Here is a 23,337-nt window from a genome sequence, read left to right on the forward strand (position 1 = left end):
GTAGTTTTCCCTAGGAGAGAAATTATGGTGCAAACCTGATTGCAGTAAAGTCAGCATGGGAAATAATGGTTTCCTCTGGGTGCTAGCCAGTCTGAAGGGAACACAATTATGAACTGTAATTAGGGGAATGGAGGGAGGAATGATGGGGCCTTTGTCACAGTCCCCTCACCTTCCCCGAGTCCTTTCCAATAATCCTCGGGCAATGGAAGTATAGCACTGTAGGAAGAGATAGAACATAAACCCTCTAGTACCTGAAATTACAACAAGATTAGTGAAATGTCTTTGTTTTATTCACTGACCCTCCACTCAGTAGGATTCACGAAGAAAGAAACCCAGACCAAGTTTCATTAGAACGAAAATGAACAACAAAAATAAGTGATGCATTGATTCTAGTGATCCAATGATCAATCTGGAGTCAATAACTAACTAACTAACTAACTAACTAATTAACTAGGTGCCAAGATACGGGCCCAAGCAGCCTCCTGCCGTTTTACTCACTCTTCGTATCAAGGGTTTATCTGAAGCAAAAGCAAACACAACCCATGGAACGGACCAGAATCAAAATTCATGCTTCTTCTTTTGCTCATTGTCAGGAAAAATGTGTTTATTTTAATTTTTCTTTCTTTGCTAAGAGACAGTAGAGTTTTAATGAAGAACGTTGCTTCTGCAGTTTGGCTGCTTGGTTTGTTTTCTTGACTATGATTTATTAGCTGTGTGATCTTCATGAAGTTACTTAACTTATATATGTCTTGGTTTTTCTCCTCTGTGAAATAAGGATGCCATTGTCCCCACAGAGTACCTTTGTGGAAACATCCATAAACTAGAACCTGATACATCGTGACTGTTCTGTGAGTATGAACTTTAGCTGGTCATTGGCAATGTACTTGGTATTAGTTTCCATATTTCGTTATGATAAACAACTCTACGAGGTGGTCATCTCTATTCCTATTTTGCTGAAACACATTCCAGGTCTCACTCTAGAAACGAAGAGAACCCAATTTAGAATTCAGGTCCATATGTGGCTTGGATAGGCCAAACCCTCCAGGGAGCAGGCTAAGGCCGGACCGGCTGTGCAGCGAGTTTATTAGGACATGCTCCATGGAGTCATGAGCAGGGGGGTGGGGGTGGGGGAAGCTGACCTACAACAGTAGTAAATATGTCTACAGTAAAAGCCTCAGCTCACCTCTCAGGAACTCAGGCGTTGGCATGGCCCTTTAGAGTTAGACCCACTGGGGTACAGGCTTGAGCACTGGATGTGGCTTTAGGCAAAGCAGTCCTTTCATCTCAGGGTCTCAGTGGAAGGCTAGCAGCTCTCACATCACCAGCAGTGATGAGGCCTAAGCACTGGGCAGCATAAGCAGTGTCCACACTGGTCTTCAGCTTGGGGAAAGATGCTTATAGTTATCTTTTGTGTGGTGGACACTCAGATAATTGCTATTTTTGTCTAAAATCTGCGAATTTGGGGAATGCCAAAAGGGATTGTTGACTTAAAACAAAGACGGCTTGTGCTGGGGAGATAGCTAAACCACTAAAATACTTGCCATGCCATGTGGGCACCTTGGTCTGGTACCCGGAATCTACACAAAAAAGCTGTATGTGGTGCATTGGGGAGGTGGAGACAAGCAGAATCATGGACCTTGATGACCAGTCAGTGTATCCCAGGTCCCAGGGGAAGACTCTCTCAAAATACAATGTGACTGTCCCCTGAGAGCTGACATTGTGCAGAGGTTGATCTTTGGCCTATGCAAACAAACACCTACATACAAACACCCTGTTCCCTCTCCAAAAATCTGTGAAAAAACAAACAAACAAACAAACAAACAAACAAACAAACAAATCATATATATCAGTTGCTATCTAGCACCAAAACAAGCAGGTCACCCACCGGCCACAGGCGTCACAGTTGAGATGTACTTCACAGCCGACTTTGACTATATGCAGAACACTAAACCATCTCAAGTTTTTAGGAAACCTAATCCTGGCGGGAATTTTTTATAATGTCTTCATGAACCATAAACTAGAGTCACAGACTTTAAAGGTATAAGGAGCTTGAGAGAGCTGAGCCGTTCCTCTGGGTTGGAGTCGGGGCAGTGAATCAGTCCAGGTCACCCAGCTGGTTAACAGTTACACACGACAGGATCAGGACCACAGCGCGAAAATGGATTTCTCAAGCAGAGGGTAGCTGTTTGCCAACTGCAAAGAAATTATAAAAACAAATTCTTGGCTGGGAGCTTGAAAGGATAGGTTTGGAATGTTATCTTAATGCACATTTCAGTCTTGAAGTCTCTTGTCATATCCAAGATAAAGCACCCTGTTTATGTTTTATCCATTTCCACGCAAAATGACTGCTGAAGCTACATGCCAAGAATCCTCACTGACAGAGTGTAGTTCATGTTCCTTTGACTATATTTCTTTTTTTCTTTTAACAATACCCTGTTTTATGATTAAAATACTCCTCTACTGGGGTTATAATTTCTCATATAACTGATACAATTACAGAAATACAGGATTGAGTTCAAAATTCTCAAGGAAACAATTTAAAGTCTTATTATTGAAATACTTCCAGAAAACATTAACAGACATGTAGAGCCACTGGGTCTTAAAATGTCATGCCTCTTTCATGTTAACTTATCATCTAAGTGCAGTGTTCTCTGGCATATGACTAGATCCAGAGCAGTGAAGATTAGTACTCGGGCAAAAAGCAATAAAATGCTTAATTTACCATTGTCTCCTCAGTACATTGTCCTCACCTAGCTGGAGTTAGACACTTAAAAACCCCAAGAGTTTATCTCTTCTGGGGTATCTTCTTGTTCTGATAGTCCTTGATACACATGAGAGAGTGACCAGCTGGTGCCATCGGACAGTTAGCACCCGCTGCATGCAAGGGGTCATGACTGTGCAGAAAGAAAGCAATCAGAGTCACTCGAGTGTCCTGAGACTGTAACAAGGCAGAAGGGATGAGAAAGGAAGGAAGAAAGAAAGAAAGAAAGAAAGAGAGAGAGAGAGAAAGAAAAAGAGAGAGAGAGAAAGAAAGAAAGAAAGAGAAAGAGAGAAAGAAAAGAAGAGAGAAAAAAGCACACATAACTTTAACAGCACATGAACCTTATAAACGCTGTAAAAAACAGGGTGGGGGGGGATGCTCAAGTAAGCTTCTACTGAAGTTCCAAAAGGGAGACTCTAGGCACAGTTGCTTATAAAAATAAGTGATATTTCAGATGAACCTGAAGTCCATGTGTGAGATTCTTTAGTGACAGTCTGAGGGGTTTTGTTTATCTGTAAATGCCTGTTTTGCTCACCTTTATGACTCGAAACCATTCCAGATGAGCAGTGGGTGGCTATTTGCCTTTCCTTGTCCTGCCTTCTTCATGGAGGCTCTCAGAAAATCTGGGGATGAGCTGATGGCAGGCCCTAGACGATCCTTCTTGTCTGGCCAGCTGTTTTGGGTGGTTCTCCGTTTCTCTTTGTTCAGTTTCTCTCCAGCATGTCCAGGGTATGACTTTCCTATGTCTTATCTGTGGGCTTAGATATTTCACTCAGTTCAGAAAAACTCTCAGCTACTTCAAAGCTTATCTCCTACATTCTTCCCTTTCTATACAAAACTCCAGTTAAATGACTACCAGGCAACTTCTTATTCTATTCTCTATATCTTTGACAATTCCTCGTTCATCCTTTTGGTTTTTTATTTTCTATTTCTTTCTATCTTGCCTTTCAAGGCCTGGATTTTCTTCAGGTGGCTCTTCAGTTCGCTAATTACAGTCATTAAATTAGTTTTACTTTTCAGTCTGTAGGATTCTCTCTCTCTCCCTCCTTCTTCCTCTCGTCACCCACCCCCAACCCTCACCTTTCAAAATTCAGATCTACCTGCTTACTCCAGAGGTTCTTTCATTGTTTTCTTTTCATAGGTTCTCAATCCTCATTTATTAAACTGTTTTATACCATTCTTTATTAGAAAGGCAGAAAAATATAAGGATGAAGACTTTGAAGATTTTAATATTTTATTTTTAATTGTATGGATCTATCTATCTATCTATCTATCTATCTATCTATCTATCTATCTATCTATCTATCTATCTACCTACCTTTACACATAAATATCTATATACATATCTATATACCTATACATATATCTATGTATTTATGCACATATATGTATGTGTGTGTGTGTTCACAATGTGCATGCCTGGTGCCCACAGAAGCCAAAAGAGGATGCCAGATTCTCTGGAGAACAGATGATTGGAAGTCACTGTGTGGATGCTGGGAATGGAACCCAGGACCTCTGCAAGAACAGCAAGTGCTCTTAACTGTGGAGTCATCTCTCCAGTCACAGAGATAAAGACTTTTAGGCCCAAACTTCCTGACGTCACTCAGTAGCTCTCCACCCTGAAGTTGATGGGAGACAAATGACTAACTGTACTGTGCTTCTGCCTCAGCCTGCCTCAGCCTGCCTCAAGCCTGTTCTACCCTGCCTTTTAACTACACTTTTCCCTAGTGCTGAGGATCGAACCCAGACATGCTTTTTCATTTATAAAGTTGGACAGCAATAGCACCCACTACTTGTTTCATAGAGTGGCCATGAAAATTAAGATTAGAAGACTCTGAACAGCAGTATCCAGCACATAATGATCACTGTTCATTTTAGAAGACACTTTGTATCTAATGATCCCAATAATTTGTTTATGTTGAAGTCTAAGCCAGATGCTGGGTTTCTGTCTGTGCTTAGTGATTTTTGATTTGAACTCAAACTTGATAGAATTTTTTTTGGACGTTTCCCTTTTTAACAAAAAGGGCCTATTTCCACAGTCTAGAGCATGGTTCTCAATCTTCCCAATGCTTCGACACTTTAATACAGTTCCTCTTGTGGTAACCCTAGTCATAAAATTGTTTTCATTACTACTTCAGAACTGTAATTTTACTACTCTTATGTGTAACTTAAATTTTTAAAAAAGTCTACTTTTAATGATGGTTCACAAATACTTTAACCTCCCCTTTAGCCCACCACCCACTAGAGGTAGTGGAGAAGGAAGGATATGGGGAGTGGAAGTAGACCTGTCTAGGTTCTTTGAAGAAACTCCTGTATGTGTTGTCTAGAAATCGGCAGGACAGGAAATCAGTTCACAGGTCAACAGTGGCAACTCATTCTACTCACAAACACCTCATGGATACATCAATAGAGTCAGGCTAGCAAACACGAATCAGCAACAGTGAGTGGCACTACCTAGCAGAGACAGCCAGGCCTCAGCCTCAGCACCAGCCAGTAGGAGGGACCAGGAAGGACAATAGAAGAGGCTCTGCCTCTCTGAAGGAAGTGAAGACCATAGCTAGCTCTATAAGCAAGCCAAGTTAAGCCTCTGTCTGTCCGTGGAGTCCTTTTTATACTCCTTCCAAACATCACATGTCCTCCATGGGTCTTGCCCCAGCACGTGAGTCTGTCTCAGCTGACATCACTCTGCCATTCAGTCAGAGTCTGTGGAAGTGGCAAGAAACTGTGACACACTACTAGAAGATTTTTGGTGCATTTCTCTCTATGGAGTCCTGACAAATGTAGCTCAATTATGCAGTGTAAGGTGGACTAATACATGCATGTTCTTCTGGAAGAATCCTTCATTCAACGTCGTTTCACGTGCTTGCTTTAGCAGAACATCCTCTCTCCTGTGTCTGCTTCAGTGAAATGTTCCTTCACGGGTCTGCCTTAGTTTTTCACCTGTGTCCGCTTCAGCGAAACTCTCCTTCACGTGTTTGCCTTAGCAAAACACCTTCCAACACAACGGACTTTCCCAAGAACCCTTAAGTTTCCACTTCAGTTATGAATTGTAATGCAAGTTAGCTGATATTTGGTTTCTGTGGGGCCACAACCTACAGGTTAAGAACTGCTACACAGTGCCTGGATGAGGGAATCTCTGTGGCTTTCCAGCTGTGAAGATGCATCTACATCTACTGGGAGATACAAATGCCCTTCAACTGTTTTGCAGTGCCCAGCCCAGTGCAGAAGTCTGAGTCTTCCTTTGCCACCTTGCAGGCACTCAGGCCGGGATGTGTTGTTCTAGCTGTTTTTCTCTCCAGGGAGCCTAATCCCCTCTGCCTCTCTCAAGGCACTCCCTAACACTCTGCTCTTCGCTCTGGTTTCAGCTGGTTTTCTTGAAGGACTGTTCTTAACACTGTTTTGTTACAAATTATATGCCCAGCAATGCATTGAAAAAATGGTCCCGGTGTTTTGTAGTTGGCAAGGTCTTCCAGTATTTAGTTATCAGTACTGCTTGAAGGGACCTCCTGCTCAGCATCAGTGAGGGCGGGTCTCACGCTGCAGCAACAAAGAATCCCAGTCTTTTACTACAGCTCAGAGATAAAGGTGTTCCCTACTCATGCTCAGCACGGCTCTGCTTTACAGGAAAGAGGAAATAAGACTCCTCACACACTGGCCGGTAAAGACGTTTATCTGGAAGTGGAGCATGCATCTTTTCTGCTGACTGTTGGTTGGTCAAAGCAAGAGTGATGGGTCCACGCTTAGTCCAAAAAGGTTGAGGAATTTGCTTAGGAAGAAGGGAACTGGAATGACAGTGAACACTGCGACAGTTCTCACATTCTTTATTCACCCAACCTTATGAGCAGTTCTGTGTTTTGACATATTGTAGGTAACCACACATTTTAAATCCTTCAAAAGTATTATATAGTGAGCAACCACCACTGCTGTAAAATGCCGGTTTAATGGACCATGGCCCAGATGGGTGGGAATTAAAACAAATTTTATCATTCATGGTTTCAAACAAACCAATTTGAAAAATGCTCAGCGCTTTCCTGACTGTAGAAGTAACACACGCTTATTGCTCACGTGTTTTTCAATTTAGAAAACGAGTAAAGTGGCGGGGCTTTCATGGGTTTGCATTCCACAGGGGAGTGGGAAGTAGCGTGACAATGAGCTTCGAAGGTGTGGGAAATAGTCACAGAAATGGATGCATTTTCCGGCACATGGGGGCAGAGATGGCAAATGAGAACAGTTAAATGCTAACTGAACACTGAGTGTTCCGTATATGCCAGAAGAGGATGCCATTTGGTAGAGAATAAAAGGCCACTGAAAACTTCTGGGGGGTGGGGCGGGGAAATAAAATGTCAACCCAGTATTTATTGCATATTTCCTTTGGGCTCTACTTTAAGAATTAGGATTATGAAAGTGAATAAAACATAGTTTGTTCCTTGACTTAGCCCACCCTCCAGTAACAGGATTGAAAACAAACCTAGGAAGATTGACCCAGACATCAGAGAGATCAGATCCATGCCTGAAGAAACTACATTACAGTGTTCAGAAGATCCCAAAGCAGCAGATTGGTGATGGTGGTGACAAGGAAGGACGGCACCGAGAGGTCTTTGGAGATGGCGTTACAGAAGGCTCCAGCTTCCCAGATATAGAGACAAGGGAAAGGAAGACAAAGATCATCGGAAAGTTGTAAATGCAACCATCCCGTAAAATAATACCGTTAACATTAATTAAGATGTCAGGAGGGAGCACTTTGCTTGGGGTGGAGAGCAGAACATGCTGAGTTTGAAGCTCCTGAGAAGCTCCTGGTGGAGGGATCCAGCAGCAAGCTGGACGTATGGAACCCAAACCCAGAGGAGCTGTGGTCAGGAACCAGAGTCCTTGGTCCAGCATTGATGGTTTCTTCCTGTCCCCTTCATGACTTTCGGATAGGTGCTGCAGAGCCATGCTTTGAAGCTGTAGGACGAACACGTGCAAATGACAAAGCTTGTCTGTATAGGAGTGCAGACTACAAAACCATTCCTACACGTAAGTTTCACCATAGTAAACAAAACTCCATCCATCCAGATCTGGATTTTCATGTCTTCAAGGCTTGTCCAGTCCCAGTGTCCTCACTATGAACGAGTTACCCTTTGAACAGACAATGCCACACCCCGTGTAGGGGGAGGGAATATTCTCACTGGCTGGCAGAGGTGGCATCCAAAGCAGTCATTAGGTTGGAATGTGGTGGAGGTTGAGGTCTAATTAGATCAGGAAAGAGGGCTCTGAGCAGAAAGCATAGAGTCTGGCTTCAGACCAAATGACTAAGATCTTCAAGGGTTGCTAAGGTTCAGCATCGTTATTCTTTTTCTTTGTTCTGTTCTGTTTTGTTTTGTTTTGTTTTGTTTTGTTTTGTTTTGTCTTGTTTTTGTTTTTTGAGACAGGATTTCTCTGTGTAATCTTGGCTGTCCTGGAACTCCATCTGTAGACAAGGCTGGCTTCAAACTCATAGATACTTGCCTTCCTCTACCTCCTGAGTGTTAGGATTAAAGGCATGTACTACTGTCTACCAGCTAGCTCGGTTATTTTTATGTAAAACACTTGAGCCAAAGTTTAGTATGGACAAGTCAGCCTTCACTGGGAATGATAGAAAGTTTGTGTAACAGGATGGTTGCCTGAAATATTAAATTAGTAGTCTTTTTCTTCCCATCAGTCAGGCATCCACACTATGTAATGCTTGGCATGAAGTTTTGGTTTTTTTTTTTTAAGATTTATTTTATGTATATGAGTACACTGTCGCTCTCTTCAGACGCAGCAGAAGAGGGCATCAGATCCCATTACAGATGGTTGTGAGCCACCATGTGGTTGCTGGGAATTGAACTCAGTACCTCTGGAAGAGCCGTCACTGCTCTTAACCACTGAGCCATCTCTCCAGCCTAGCATGGAGTTTTTAACCAGGCAGAATATCAAATGCAGTCTTTCTTTGTTAAAGTTTTGCCTTTGATATCTTATGGCACCAAACTTAAAAATGGCTCAGGTGGCAACTTTTGTATTAGTGTATTTTATGAAAATAAAGTTTGGGTTAAATGCATTAATCATTCTGAGTATTGGTGTGTGCATGTTAAACAAGAAATAAACACAGTACTCATGTTATTATTAGAGAAGTGTGGAGCCTTGATGGACCATGCCATGGAAAACGAGGGCTACGAGAGGATGCCAGAGATGATAAATCTTTTAAGTCAGGGTCTCGTTGTGTAGTCCTGGGTGTCCTGAAATTTACTATGTAGACCAGGCCAGCTTTGAACTCATAGAGGTTGGCCCGCCTCTGCCTCCTGAATGTTGGGTTTTAAGACTGGTGGCATCACATAGGACCTAATAATAGCACTTCTTGTCTAGCTGAGAGCCTTAAAAAAACCATAAACAAAGACAACCAACTACCACCAACAACCACAACAAACTATTCCCATGGATTTTCATGAGGACCATCTGTGTGATCACAGGGTTGGAACTGTCAGTTGGAGCCTGTGGTTCATTGTTGGGTACACTACTGAAGACAAGGACTGCCTCTCCCTCCTACCATCAGTAGCCAGTAGTTCAGCACAGAAAGGAAGAGCACTGTAGACCCCTTGGAATCCATCATTACCTGTTGACAGGCCCCGTCTTGTGCTCGATGCAGGCAGCACAGCTATGGTGTTACTGTGTTTGTGATAGATAGCTGAGCGGTGGCCTGAAGACAGTGTTTCTCAGTGCTTCTCTGTGTCTTCAGTGGGGTCTATACTTCCTTCTCCCTCTTTGGTGACATTCCTTGAGCTGCACAGAGGTGGTATAAATCCCATTTAGACACTCAAAGTCACTTATTCCTTAACCAACGCAGCATCTCTACATTTACTGTCCTTGATAGGAACTGTAGAAGTGAGAGGCAGACAGAGGGGAGAGGGTGAGTGAACTAAACATGCTTTCTACATACATGGAATCACTCAAAGAACAACTGTAATCAATAGAAATGGGAAGTTTGATTCTACAAAAAATCTAAAAAGATTTTAAAAAGCTATCCTGTAATCCCCACCATGTTATATCATTTAGTCTTATAAGCACATAGCAGGCATTTGTTGGCTAATGGAAAAAGCCTCTTCAAGGCTAACTCTTGAAGGAAATGGGAAATCTGATTCTGAGTGGAAGCACAAGAGCTTGTTTCCTTGGGAGCTCCCTGCATTGGTAGCAAGCAAGAATGAAACACCATCCCAGGGCAGCCTTGGATGTGACAGACTCAGTCCGGTTTTGTGCTTGCCTTACGCAGACTTCAAGGCCATGCCTTGCTCTGGGCAGAGCTGGAGTGGGAACACCCTCTCTGCAGCAAAGCAACAGGTTGGGGTTGGTGGCAGCTAAGACAAGCTTGGGACTCAGTATGTAGACACTTAGCCTGGCCAACCATAGCATCTCTGGACTGTGTCATTTCTGACTGGCACAGTCGTTAGATATTTTAACCATAGTCCTATCCTTGGGTTTCTTCCACAGGAAGACAAGTCCTTTCAAGCGCTTAGAAGACAGGGGTACTTTGGTTTGGGAGAACAGAAGATTCACACAAGTTCACTCAAACTGTGGCTGCTTCTAAAGAAGCTCCTGGTTACCTCAGGTGCAGTTGCTGTGTGCAAAGGAAACCATCTTCCTATCACTGGCTCTCTGTTCCAGCTCCCGTTTGCTAACCTTCTCTGAACCTTCTCTCCCTCTACTCTAAAACAGTATTTTTCTTGGCTCACAACACGTGCCGTGACCGATTTCCTCATCAGTGGGGAAAATAAGAATAGAAAGTTTGAACCTTGAGTGTCCAAGATTCTCTCTTGCTCCCTCCCTGCTCCTCTTTGGAAGAAAGCTGGACCCAAAGCTGAGCTCCCAGCAGCCAGGAAAGGTGGACATTCTCTCACTTCTCTGTTTCCCCTACATTCATTCTCTCCTCCGTCCTTCGGCGCCTCATCCTTCTGTTCTTCTGCTGCTATGATACTCAAGCATTTGTGCAAAGCAAAGCTATCATTTCGTAAGTATTATCTGACCGTCTCCCTCTTAAGGCCAGGAGGAGGATTTTGCTCTCTTAGGCACCCCATTGTCCAGTACAACACCTGGCACAGAGAAGCCTGGTGTGCTGTAGCTATCAATCATATTCTACATAGCACTAGCTCTCTCCCTGACCCACCACAAGGAGCAACTGCATGAATCAGAGAATGTACATGTGACCCTTGACCTGGGAAAATAAGACTTCCGTGTTCAAGTCTGACCTAAGAGTGAAAGTGTGGCCACTGGAGAGTCACATGGAACTATGGCCTCTAATTTTGACCCTGGGACCATGTCAATGTTCATCATTCATTTGATAACTTCTAACCTGTGCTGCCTGTGGCTATAGCTATGGGTACTAGCAGCCCAGCAAGAGAAATCTAGCAGAGAAACAGAAAGAGGTGCACTTTGTGGGGCATGTGATGGCTGATCGTCGCTGACAACTTGACTGGAATCAACTGAATCCCAAGCAGCTGGGCACACTTGTGAAGGACTTGCTTGACTAGATTATTTGAGATGAGAAGACACACCCTAAATCTGGGCCACCCCTTCTGGGAGCAACCTACATAAAAGGACACAGAACTTCTTGTGTTTTGCCGGCTTGTCAACACTCTCCATGACAAGCTCACCCTGTTCCCGAGGCACTCCCTTACTGGTATTAGAACCTCTGTCTTTAGGGTTGCAATGAATATGGAAGACTGGAACTCCAGTACAGACGAGACATCCCATTGTGTAGGATGAGCAACTACCTGATCTTTGGCCTTTTGGGCAGGAGACAGCCATTGCTGGACTACCCAGATCCCAGCTTGTAAGCCGCTCTAATAAATCAGTTCTGTTCCTTTAGAGAACCCTAACTAATCCATAACAGTGCCCAAGGCAGGACTGGGGACCTAGGCAGCACCCTGACAGAGCCATGCCCACCGCAGTAACTCAAGGTCCAACCCAAGCCCAAGTTGTGCTGTGGCCTAACTCGCAGAACCAAGCTTGCATCAGAGGCTGATTGGTTGAGAGGAAAATATGGTGAAGCTGGAGCAACAGAGGACAGACTAAAGTCACAGGGACAGAGCCGAGGCTGGCCATCACACCACTGTGCTTATCAGCAGCCACACGAGCCAGCTGGTAGTCATGGAGACAAGACCCAGGATTGGCCAGGTCATAATGACTCTTCAGTTCTATGGCTATAGTATGTCCCAGCTCCTGTCTACACAACTGATGGCCAATCCTGAGCTGCTCTGACATGCATGAAACCCTTCACAATATCAAAAGACTCTCCTCTCCCCATAGCTGCTGTCCCATGTATTTGAAATGTCTGATTCTAACCTTCAGTGTGTGTGCATGCTTCTATCACTTTGCCAGCCTGACACATCCAAATAGTTCTGATCCTTGGCGGCAGTTTCTTGGTTTGTGTTTGGTGAATGAGCGAACAAGGGACAGATCTTGCTGACTTTGTCCTTAAATTTAGGGATAGCCTTGACCTTTTGCTCACTAGACATGTTGAACTCTCGCATGCATCTGCACACATGCCCACGAATGTTCTTCTGAGCCCCGCCAGCAGCACCCCCAAGCTAGAAACACTCAGAACGCCTATCAGCACTGTGTCCCCCAAATGCAAAGGTTACAATGAACAGGAGCTACAGTTGCGTCCAGTAGGGAGGGACCTCACATATACAGATGGAGCCAAAGAAACAAACACAAAAGGAATGAGGGTTCAGATTCCACTTCTAAAGGTTTCAAAGCAGATGTGTCGAATCTCATTCTCTACATTAATAGATGGTGTCTACTCAGGGGCTAAATAACGTAGAAGTGATTCCCACTCAAGTCACAGGGTACAAAAGAAACATTGTCCCCTGACACCTCGTGACATCACTACTAATTTTGTCACTACTGGCTAAGCTTCACAGTGAAAAGGTTGAACAGTTGTCTCCAAGGTTCCCCCATATCAAGTCCTTAAAAAAAGAAAAAAGACTGACCTACACGTCAAACAACTTGTGGCTAGGGAGCGAGGTGTGGGTGTCTTCACTCTGGTCTTGCTCCCCATATCTTCTACTTGAGACTCTTTCCCATCTTCCCTCTTCTTCCAGGACAGATGTCTCCATTTCAGCACTGTGACTAGATTTACAATGTAACCAGTTTAACAGTTGGGAGTCCTGAAATTCAGCCCCAGCGGAACTTGCAAAGCAGCTGCAAAAAAGATGAATGTCTCTCCTGGGATCAAAAGCCTGGAGGGTTTTCGGGGAAAAGTTCAGTAGTGTGTGTGTGCAAAGCCTATTTTAAGCAGAAGGCCCCCATTAGGGTTGAAGCATCCGTCTATCTCATCATTAGCTGGGAGAGCCTTAGGCTCTGAAAGACTCCCCATTACTGGTTGGAAACCCAGAGACAGAGGGCAGGCTGTCCAGAGCTTCTGGGATTCTGAGATGGCAGCGGCTTGCAGGGCAGGTGTTGGTAGTTCCTTTGAGCCTCTTCACAAACCTGTAAGTTAGTACTTGGAAATGTGCAGTTAAATTCACTTTCTACCCAGTCCCCGTCCACACACCCCGTCTGTGAGCAGAGAATAACAACTATCCCAGGGAAACCCAAAGAGAAGCTATAGACACCTCACATCAGACTGACTGTCATGGATGCTGGCTTCAGTCAGGCTGTTTAAACTCTTTTGGAGTAACATTTATCTACAACGGGGTCATTTTATAGATTCATTAAACCTACATTTTCTCTTAGGCTCCTTTCCCCACAGCTCTCCTCAAACCCTTCTTCTAGTCACACACTCTAAAAATCCCCTTAAGCCCCAGAAATAAATCTCTATAAACTGCTGAGCTTTCAATCAGGCGTTTACTATATCTCTTTGCAATTAGAATAAATTTACTGCTTGGAGAGATGAGGGGAAATATGTAAGGTACTCCTTGGATAAATATACTCCAGTGAGAAAAGTAGAGGCTCTGTTAAAATTATCTCTGTAAATTCAACAAGAATCAAGGTCACGGGAACCGCCACATACCAGGGAACTTTAATTAATGGGCCTGCAGCTGGTGGTACCACTTGGCTGCTCTGCTCCAGCTGCCTGCTCTATATTTCTCTCGTTTGTAGGACCATTCTTGGCCCAAATCCCATCTCTCTTTCTCTCTCTTTTTTTTCTTCCAAGTACATAAGTCTGTCCTGGAAGGATGCCAGCTTTTCAGAGCACTAAAGCAAGTGCTGTTTCTTCAGAGATTTTTTTTTCTAATCTCCCTTTTCAAAGGAAGGCCACTCTATCACCTCTGGAGCAGGATTACTGGCAATCAGTGATGGAGCTGTGGTCTGAGATCAGTGTTCTGGAGTTGTGCGCTAAGCCAGTGGGGTGAATCCCTCTTGTATCTTCTCCTCCAACAAACACAAATGACAATTGAAATTTCCCCCATTCTTCATCTCCTCCGTGGGTTTTGTGTCAGGGTAGGCCAGAAGCAAGACAAAGTGTAGTCAGCATATACCTACCACCTCGGAGCTGCAGAGGCAGGAGGAAGGAAGCAGGAGCTAAGAGGCCAATGGAGAAGAAATTTTTTCCTGGGTCAGAGGAGCATATGCCATTTAACTCTACTGGGAAGGATTAAATGAATAATTATCTTAACCAGAACCCTGGGAAATGTGTTCATTACCATGTAATTCATAGTGGCTGGTCCTTTCTACTATGCTTTGGAAAAGTTACACACCTGTAAATACACACAACACACACACACACACACACACACACACACACACACACACACACAGAGAGAGAGAGAGAGAGAGAGAGAGAGAGAGAGTTAAAAAAATCTGTGTTTGAATCCTGATCAAATACTAAGTAGCTATGACAACAGGCAATTTAGTTAGCCTGTCTACACTTTGATTTTCTCATTTGTAATACAAAACTCTTAACAAGGTATTTGTCTCAATGCTTTTGAAAGAGGTGGTGCATATGGAATCTTAGGCACAGCACTGGCCATGTTGGTAGCTCTATGACCTTGTGACCACTGGGGTCCTTAGCTGTAACTAAGGGTTTCTATGGGCAGCAAAGGATGAGGATGTGAGTTTGCTTCTGAGCTATGGAGTCAATGACCAAGCACAGTCCCACTTGTAGCCTGCCTTGTTTGTCTTCTCACTTGGAAACTTTCTCTCCTTCAGTGTTGCATTCTGGAAGGACTGGGCGTTCTTCCACACAGTGACAGACATGCGAATCTCGCCCAGAAATAACAGTGAAAACGCCTGACTCTGCAGTTTGAAGGAATTCTCCAGGTAGTCATTAGGCATGAACGCAAGGCAGAGCCCTAGGGAAGGTTGTCCCTACCCCCAAGACAGGAGGGCCATCAGTCCACTTGGGCCTGTCTCTGCAAGGGAGACTTAGCTTTACTGAGCCCTTAAAGGAAGGAAGAATGTTGAGCAAACATTAGAAAGGTTCTCTGTTACTCCTTTCCAAATTGTAAAACGATATTTGGGCCTTTTAAATGACTTGGGAATTTTTCTGAAATTAAGGAATATGGATTTGATGGAGGCCTTTGGGGGATTAAAGTTTTCCTTCTCTTTGAAGCATTTCAAACAACTTTAATCTGCTCTCAGAGTACAGCTCAATTCGCCATGGCATTCCTAACGTACTGTTGCCTTCTGCATAGCACTGATACTTTTGCCTCTTGTTTTAAATGCATTTGCAGAAATATTCAGGATACAAGAAAAAGTTAAGACTGCTCATGTGAAGCCCAAGATTACATAGAGAGAAGGCCTGGCTTCTGAAATGCTTAAAAGCCATTTAAGTTTGTTTGTTTGTTTGTGGTATAAGAAAAATTCAGCAAGTAGATGGAGAAGTGGTTCAGTGGTTAATGGCGTGCATACTCTAAGATGCAAGGTCAGTTCCTGGCATTCACATAAGGTGGCTTACCTGTAACTCCAGCTCCAGGGGAATCTGACACCCTCATCTGGGTTCGAAGAGCACTGCATCCATGTGTAAAAATTATCTTTCTTCTTTCTTGTCTGTCTGTCTGTCTGTCTGTCTGTCTGTCTGTGTGCCTGTGTGTCTGTGTCTGTGTCTGTGTGTCTGTGTGTGTGTGCCTGTGTGTCTGTGTCTGTGTGTCTGTGTGCCTCTGTGTGTGTGTGTGTGTCTGTCTGTCTGTCTCTCTCTTTCTCTCTCTCTCTCTCTCTCTCTCACACACACACACACACACACACACACACACACAAACACACAAACACACACACACACACACACACACACACACACACCAGAGAAGAACCAGAGATTGGACACCTTCAAATTCTCTAACAGGATGATGAAACACCCAAAGCTGATGGGCTCTCTGCTCCTGTCCTTTGAACGCTCTAGGACAATGCTCCACAGTCCTTGTGATAACTTAGAGGTCCTGGGGTGGGGTGGGGAGAAAGATAGAGCTAAGTTCAGTTGAATGCCTGGCATTCTATTTTGATGTTCATCCATTTATACAACATCAGAAGCAGCAGCAGCAGCCATTCCGAGTCATTTTGAGCCTACAGGGTTGTCTGATTGAATCTTAATCAAGCCAGAACCCAAAACGTATGCACATCTTCCCTCTTTGTCTCCACAGAACATAGCATCAGGATGTTCAGAATGATTCTAAGGACACAGTTATCTGCAGGGAGGTGACTTGCAGGTCTCTGACAGAAAGGAATGACTGTTTGGAGCAGTGTGGATCATATGGTAGAGAACTGGACTGTAGTCTGGATCGTCAGCCATGGGCCTTCATTTCTGCATCTCTGTGCTCTGCTTCCAGGTGAATGGAACCACACTGTATCCAAACATTTGGGTGGCTACCCTCCCTCTGTATACTATCCCCTGTCCCATTCATGTGGATCATACCCTTCATCCCAGGCTGTTTAGTGGAATAGGCTTAGCACACTTCATCAGTGCAATTGTTAGTGGAGACTTGGCTTTGTGAGTTTTACATGAGGACAGACTCATCCATAGGAAGACATGAAAATGGCCTTATTGTGGCTCACACTTGTGAAGGGCCACAAGCAGGAAACCTCATCTGGTGATAACCTTGCTGGCAGAATCCCAAGGTGGATGGATGGCACTGCCTTAGCTTCTTTTCTTGTTGTGATGAAATACAAGACAAGAAGCAGATTAAGGGAGGAAGGGTTTATTTGCAGTTCAAGGGGATGCAGCTATGGTGGGGAAGCAGCTTTCCAAAATGGGCCGAGTGTTCAAATGTAATGGCTATAGGGAACATTTCACATCAAACCACAGCACCTTCCTAGTCTTAAAATGCAGCATACTAATAAAATCATGAGGACAGCCAACATGGCCTTCACCATAGTTCTCAGAGTCACAGAAATCATTTTTGTGGTCTTTAAAAACAACCTTACGCGGCTGCTTTTATTTATTTTGTGCCCATTTTAAAGACGAGGAAACTAAAATCAAAGTCCAACTGATAATCAAAAGGGAGCATAGGAAGGCTGTTGGATCTATGCTTGTAAGACTTGACTGGTGAATCCTGCCCCTCATGGTGACCGTTGTGTGACAAAGCTTTTCCTGGGAAGATGAATCACAAATCTCCTCACCCCAGATAGGGACCTCATGACAGACCAAAGTACAGATACCATAGAAGTCCAACTTGGTCAACCAATGAGTTTTATTGGGGTTACTTATAGGATTAGGAACAGAAATGACTCACAGACAGTTGCATCAACAAAGCCCACCCCAGCATGATTGACAGCTCACAAATCTGGGGACCTGGAACACACTGTGCAGCCTGCAGGCAGCTCAAACACTGAAGAATGTACTTTCTTTTAGGCCAAGTGAGTCTGATCTAAGCCTCTTCCAGATAGCTCAGAGAGTTTCTGCTTTTTCCAAGCAGTCGATCTGGTCTCAGCCTCCTCTGCAGCTCAGTGGGTCTCAGAGGGACTCTCTACTTCATTGTTTAATCTGGTAGGGAGGGGCCTAGTGAATCTGGTCAGTTTCAGTGACTTCCTGAAGCTATTTTGAATTGCTAACCTTCTGGTTTAAGGAGCTTCCCCCAAAGATGGGATGTTTCAATCTTGAGGAAACTGTTACACAACAGAGATATAATTTCAGAATGGATCCTGAAACATTTGGAGCCTGCTCTCCTGAATCTGTTTTCACTTGTGAGAATGCTAAGTACCAAACGTGATGGCTTCAGGTGGTTCTTGGCGTACCATAAAGCCTACTCAAGTTGCAGGGTGCAGGCAGTCAGCATGGTCTACCTGTGCCAGTGGGGAGAGAAAATCATGGTTGTTAGAAACAGATGAATTCCTGATGCTATAATATTCTGGACTTGGGTACAAACATAGAGAAGAGAGACTTTCAAGGTAGAGTTCATGTCATCAATCAATCAATCAATCAATCAATCAATCAATAGCTTTGGAAAAGTGGCTTTGGGAATGATATTTAGTATTTTCCAGGGATGGGTCAAGCCTCTGTGTCAGAAGTCACTGACTTAGCTCTGATCCTGGTAGACATGGAGATAGTCTCCCCAAACCATTCTCTCTGCCTGGCTTCTGAGTTCTTGATGAGATGTGTGGATACAGATCCTGTGCATCCCATATCAGGACCCATCCAATGAAGCAGCTTTACTTCAGCTGCTGTAGGGTACTGAGAGACCTAGACATAAGAGGTTCAAATGAACATATATGCCAGCCTTGGGGTTCGGAATGGTGAAGAGGCTACGGATTACAAGGTTGGGCTGAAGAGAGTTAATTAAACTAATTACTTATAAAAGAGACTGTAAAGGAAGAGAAGAGAAGTAAAAATGTTACACAATACAAAATTATACATATTTATGTGTGGAATAACATTTATTCATAAAAAAGGAATGGTCTACTGTTGTGAGCTACAGAACTAAGAAACCTTAAAAACAACATACTCAGTGAAAAAAAAAAGCAGACACAAATGGAGAGGCAGTATGCAGATCTGTGATCCGCAGGGACTAGGGCAGTGGCTCTCAATCTTCCTAATGCTGCAACCCTTTAATACAGTTCCTCATGTTGTAGTGACCCCCCCTCAACCATAAAATTATTTTTGTTGCTACTTCATAACTGTAATTTTGCTACCATTATGAATCATAATGTAAATATCTGTGTTTTCTGATGGTCTGATGGGTGACCCCAAAAGAGGTCACAGCCCACAGGTTAGACACAAAGGAAAATGAACAGAGCTTGGAAATGGGTTTAGGGTTTGCTTGAGTACGGTGAAAATGTTCTGAAATAATACAATAGTGAAGATGCAAATATGGGTAAAGGGTCTTTGCTACCAAGGCTGAGGATCTGAGTTCAATCCCAGTCATTTACATGAAAGAACAGAGTCCATTCCTGTAAGTTTTCTGACCTCTGCAAAAGCATGCACATAATCATAATAGAAAAAAACTTAAAGCAGTGGTTTATGTTATGTCAATCATGTCTTTGGGGGTGAGGATCGAAACCAGAAATTAAACAATAACTTCCAATATCTTAAAACAAATACCCAAAGGTTCTAAATTTTAAAAATAACAATTTTATATTTCTCTCCATCTTCTATAGTTTTCTACACAGCATAAATTACTCGTTCAAAAGGCTTTTTGTTTGAAAAGCATGAGCCACTCACAGGAAGTTGCAAAGATAGTAGGCCAGGTCCTAGTACTGGGTTTCCCCTCAGTGGTTATAATCTTACATTACTGTGTCCAAATGGAATCCAGGAAGTTGACATTGATACAATCAACGTTTGCTCTTCTAACCCCGAGAGACTTGTTAGAACTGAAACAAAGAGTCACAGCCATTTCTTCCCCAAGATGCTCGCTTTCCTGCCAGTCTTTAATTCACACCTCTACCTACCGATCCTAACCAATGGCAATCGCTCCATTTCTCCATCTCGGCCATGTTGCCATGTGTAGGCTGTTTATAATTAGGTAGGTAGAGTCATACAGTATTTGACTTTGCGATCCTCTGTTTCCAGCCAGCAGGATGTCCTGTGGCTATTAACACTGGTGGGCGGAGGGTTGTGTAGGTTATGAACTTTCTTTACTTGAGATAAAAGGCAAGAAATACGATTGCAGTCGTATCATGGACAGGGTACATGCTTAGTTTTTAAGAGAGTACCAAACTAGCTTCAGAGAGGATGGACCGTTTAAGGCAGTGGGTCTCAACCTTCCTAATGTGACCCTTTAATACAGTTCTTCATGTTGTGGTGACCTTCAACCATATAGTTATTTTTATTGCTACTTCATAACTGTAATTTTGCTGCTGTTATGAATCATAATGTAAATATTTGTGGCTTCTGCTGGGTCTTAGGTGACCCCAGTAAACAGATCATTCAGGAGGGGTCCTGACCCACGGGTTGAGAACCACTGATTTAGGCTCTCACTAGCAACACAGCTATGATCTAGCTCTTTGAATTCTCAGCATCTTTTGGGTGGGGGGGAAGAGTCACAATGACTTGATCTTGCTGGGTAACCTAGGCTGGCTTGGGGACCTCAATCCTCCTGTCTCAGCCTACCTACAACTGGACACCCCTATGTTTTTGCCTCCACTGTTCCAATAAGCTTTTCATTGGCTTAGTTTTTAATTTTGTATTTTCTCTCCTTCTAACTTTATATATAAAAATTTGAGAATTACATAAACACAAAATAGATTCTTGTCTTAGAATGTATGGTTTGCAGAGATTTTCCACAGCAGGTCATCTCATCAACTGCTCCTTTTAGCAAAGACTTTCTTGGGGAATTAAAAAAAAAATTGTGTAAAGTTAATTTTACCAATTGTTCCATGTGGGTTATGCTTTTGACATTGTCTAAGAACCCTCTTCTCCAAACTTAGATCCTGTAGATTTTCTATGACATTTTCTTTTAAAAGTTTTATACTTGGGCCAGGCAGTGGTGGCGCATGCCTTTAATCCCAGCACTTGAGAGGCAGATGCAGGCAGATCTCTGGGAGTTCGAGGCCATCCTGGTCTAAAGAGAGAGTTCTAGGACAGCCAGGACTACACAAGGAAACCTTGTCTTGAAAAAAAAAAGGTTTTATAGTCTTTATTGTGTGGATGGAAGGAGGGCACACATGCCATACCAACTGCATGGAAATCAGAGGGCAGCTTTGGGGAAGCAGTTCTCTCCTCCCACCGCGTGGGTTCCCGGGATGGCGCTCATGTTGTCCAGCTTGCGCTATAAATGCCTTTACCATCTGAGCTATCTCACCAGCCCCTATGAATTACTTTTTGAAAAGGCATTTTTTTTCCCTCTCTCTTCCTGAATATACAAGAGATGTGTGCACACTGCCGATCATTTGGAACATGAAAAGAAGTTTAAGGGGAAATTAAAATGTCCAGGCAACAACCTCTTGAAGCGTGTTTTGGTATTAGACTTCAATTTTAATAAAAATGTGACCTCTTTTTATAACAGACGACTGGAACCCTCCCACGGTGATTCGCACCAGGGAGAACCAGCCCAGTGCGGAAGGAGAGGTACCTTGCTCAGTGCTGAGCTCAGCTGGGGGAGTTGCCATTCAGACAAGACCGAGAACTACTGACCCTAACGGTAAACCCCGTGTTTATGAACTGCGGCAGTTAGTCACAGACCGTAATTACCGCACCAGATAAAGAAGCTATTTAAGAGAGCAGGTTGCTACGGCCGAAAAAGAAACAGAAAAGTCTTTTTGAAAATCACCAGCTTGTAACCAAGGAGAACGTCAGGTTTGAGGGCGGAATGGATTGGTGTGGGCCGCTGGCGTGGAGACAGAGGCTGACCCAGCACAAACCCAGCCAGGCCTTGGCTCCTTTCTGTTTAATTGCAGAACAACCTATCGAGGGTTCCTTTCCCTAGCCCTGGCCTTCCTACTGGTAACATCCTTCCATCCGACTCACTTCTGACTTCTGGGTGTACGGAACTCTGCCTTGGCCCCATACCTTGATCTGTCTGCATTCTTGGCCCGAGGGTGGCATCGTGGATGGGAGCTCTCTACACTTACAACAGAACAAGATGGTTTCTTCTTTGTTTGTTTGCTTGTTTTATTTAAGATGGTACCTTGACATGTAGCCCAGTCTAGCCTTGAATGAGTGCTAGAGTCATAGACATGGGTCACTAAGAATGCCTGGTTAGTAGGTTAGTGGGTCTGGGAACATGGCGCACTAGTAGAGCATGTGTGCAAAAGTTCATGGGACTCATCTCTGGGAAACAAACTAAAATTAAAATCAATCAATCAATCACTCAATCATAGGGCATTAGGAATCCATAGACATATCTCCTTAACTCTCATTATGCCTTCCAGATAGATAGTTGATAATAAGTGAAACTTGACAGAAATTCTTTTATGAAGTGAAGGAACACTTCTATATTTTTGTGTTTGTATTTCATGTTTATACCCCTTGGAACATCATTCAAATTTCTTGGCCATGTGTTTGCAAAGAACATCTTACTTTTAGGTACTGGGTAAGAAACACTGTTATATGTTAGATTTTGAAATATCAAGCAATTCCCCTGGATGATGACAGGCAAGTAAAAGTTCCATACATATTTGGATACAAAGTTAATTATATAATGAACAGTCACAACCAAAATATTGGTCAAGAGAGCATTGGTTAACTGAGAAGGCAGGACCATTAAATATTATCAATGGACAGGAATATGGTGCCATACACCTGCAATCCCAGCACTCAGGGGACCGAGGCAGGAGGATTTCTACAACTTAAGGCCAGCCTGAGCTACAGAGTTAGACTCTGTCTGAAGAAAACAGTAAATGAGCAAATGAACAAATAACCAAAATATTAGCAGTGGTAATCTATGAGATTAAATTATGTCAAACATTTCCCCTGAACTATTTACATTTTATTTCATTAAGCTTATATTTCATAATAATCAGGAAGAAAAACCAATTCCTGATCATGGTCACAGGATTGTGATAGGATAAACGTGAGTGTGTGTGTGTGTGTGTGTAATATAACTTTTTCTTTACTCTAGTTTAACTTATAAAACTTGATGGCAGGGTGAGAGAGATGGCTCAGCAGTTAAGAACACTTGCTGTTCTTCTAGAGGACCAAGTGCAGTTCCTAGCATCCACTTCAGTCAGCCCACAGCTCTGTAGCTCCAGCTCCAAGGGATCCAATACCTCTGCCCTCCATGTGCGTACGTGTGCGCGCACACACACAGACACACACACACACACACACACACACACACACACACACACACACCTGCACATAATTTAAAAAAATTTTTTTAAAAAACAATGGCCAAAAATATTCAAAAAGACCAATGTGTTGAAATGTGAGAATTCTCAACTGTTAAATACCTGGAACCCCCTCCATGTATAACAACTTTTGGGGGGAGGGCATATTTTTAACACAGAAAATTCAGAATGAGAGCAGATCAGAAAGGCTTTGCAAGAAGTGAGTGAAGCCCACCAGCCTCCTGCTGGCCAGCTCTCCATCCTCATCACAGCATCCTCTCTTTCTAAAGACACTGTCCAACACGTAAGAGGGGTCAGTCTTTTTCCACTCTCAGCGCGTGGGTTCCCACAGATGGCAAACCGAGGCGGGGCATATAAATTAGTATGCTCTGCAACTCATGTGAATTAATCCCAGTTCAAGCTCTTATTCGTCTTAGCAGTGAGTG

At 43.4% G+C, this 23,337-nt stretch overlaps 1 long non-coding RNA gene across 1 annotated transcript in view; it reads right to left on the minus strand.

Moving 5' to 3' along the window:
• Positions 1 to 271: 271 nt before the first annotated feature.
• Wt1os (Wilms tumor 1 homolog, opposite strand) overlaps positions 272 to 23,337 on the minus strand; it is a 49,973-nt gene continuing 26,907 nt past the window's right edge. Inside the window, exons 4-7 of the long non-coding RNA NR_015462.1 lie at positions 12,745 to 13,243; positions 9,372 to 9,538; positions 3,297 to 3,519; positions 272 to 2,193 (exon numbers count right to left, since the gene is read on the minus strand). This is a non-coding gene — a long non-coding RNA (Wilms tumor 1 homolog, opposite strand). The remainder of the gene's footprint in view (positions 2,194 to 3,296; positions 3,520 to 9,371; positions 9,539 to 12,744; positions 13,244 to 23,337) is intronic.

The sequence above is a fragment of the Mus musculus genome, chromosome 2 (assembly GCF_000001635.26).
Source record: "Mus musculus strain C57BL/6J chromosome 2, GRCm38.p6 C57BL/6J".
In the NCBI taxonomy this organism is placed as follows: Eukaryota; Metazoa; Chordata; class Mammalia; order Rodentia; family Muridae; genus Mus; species Mus musculus.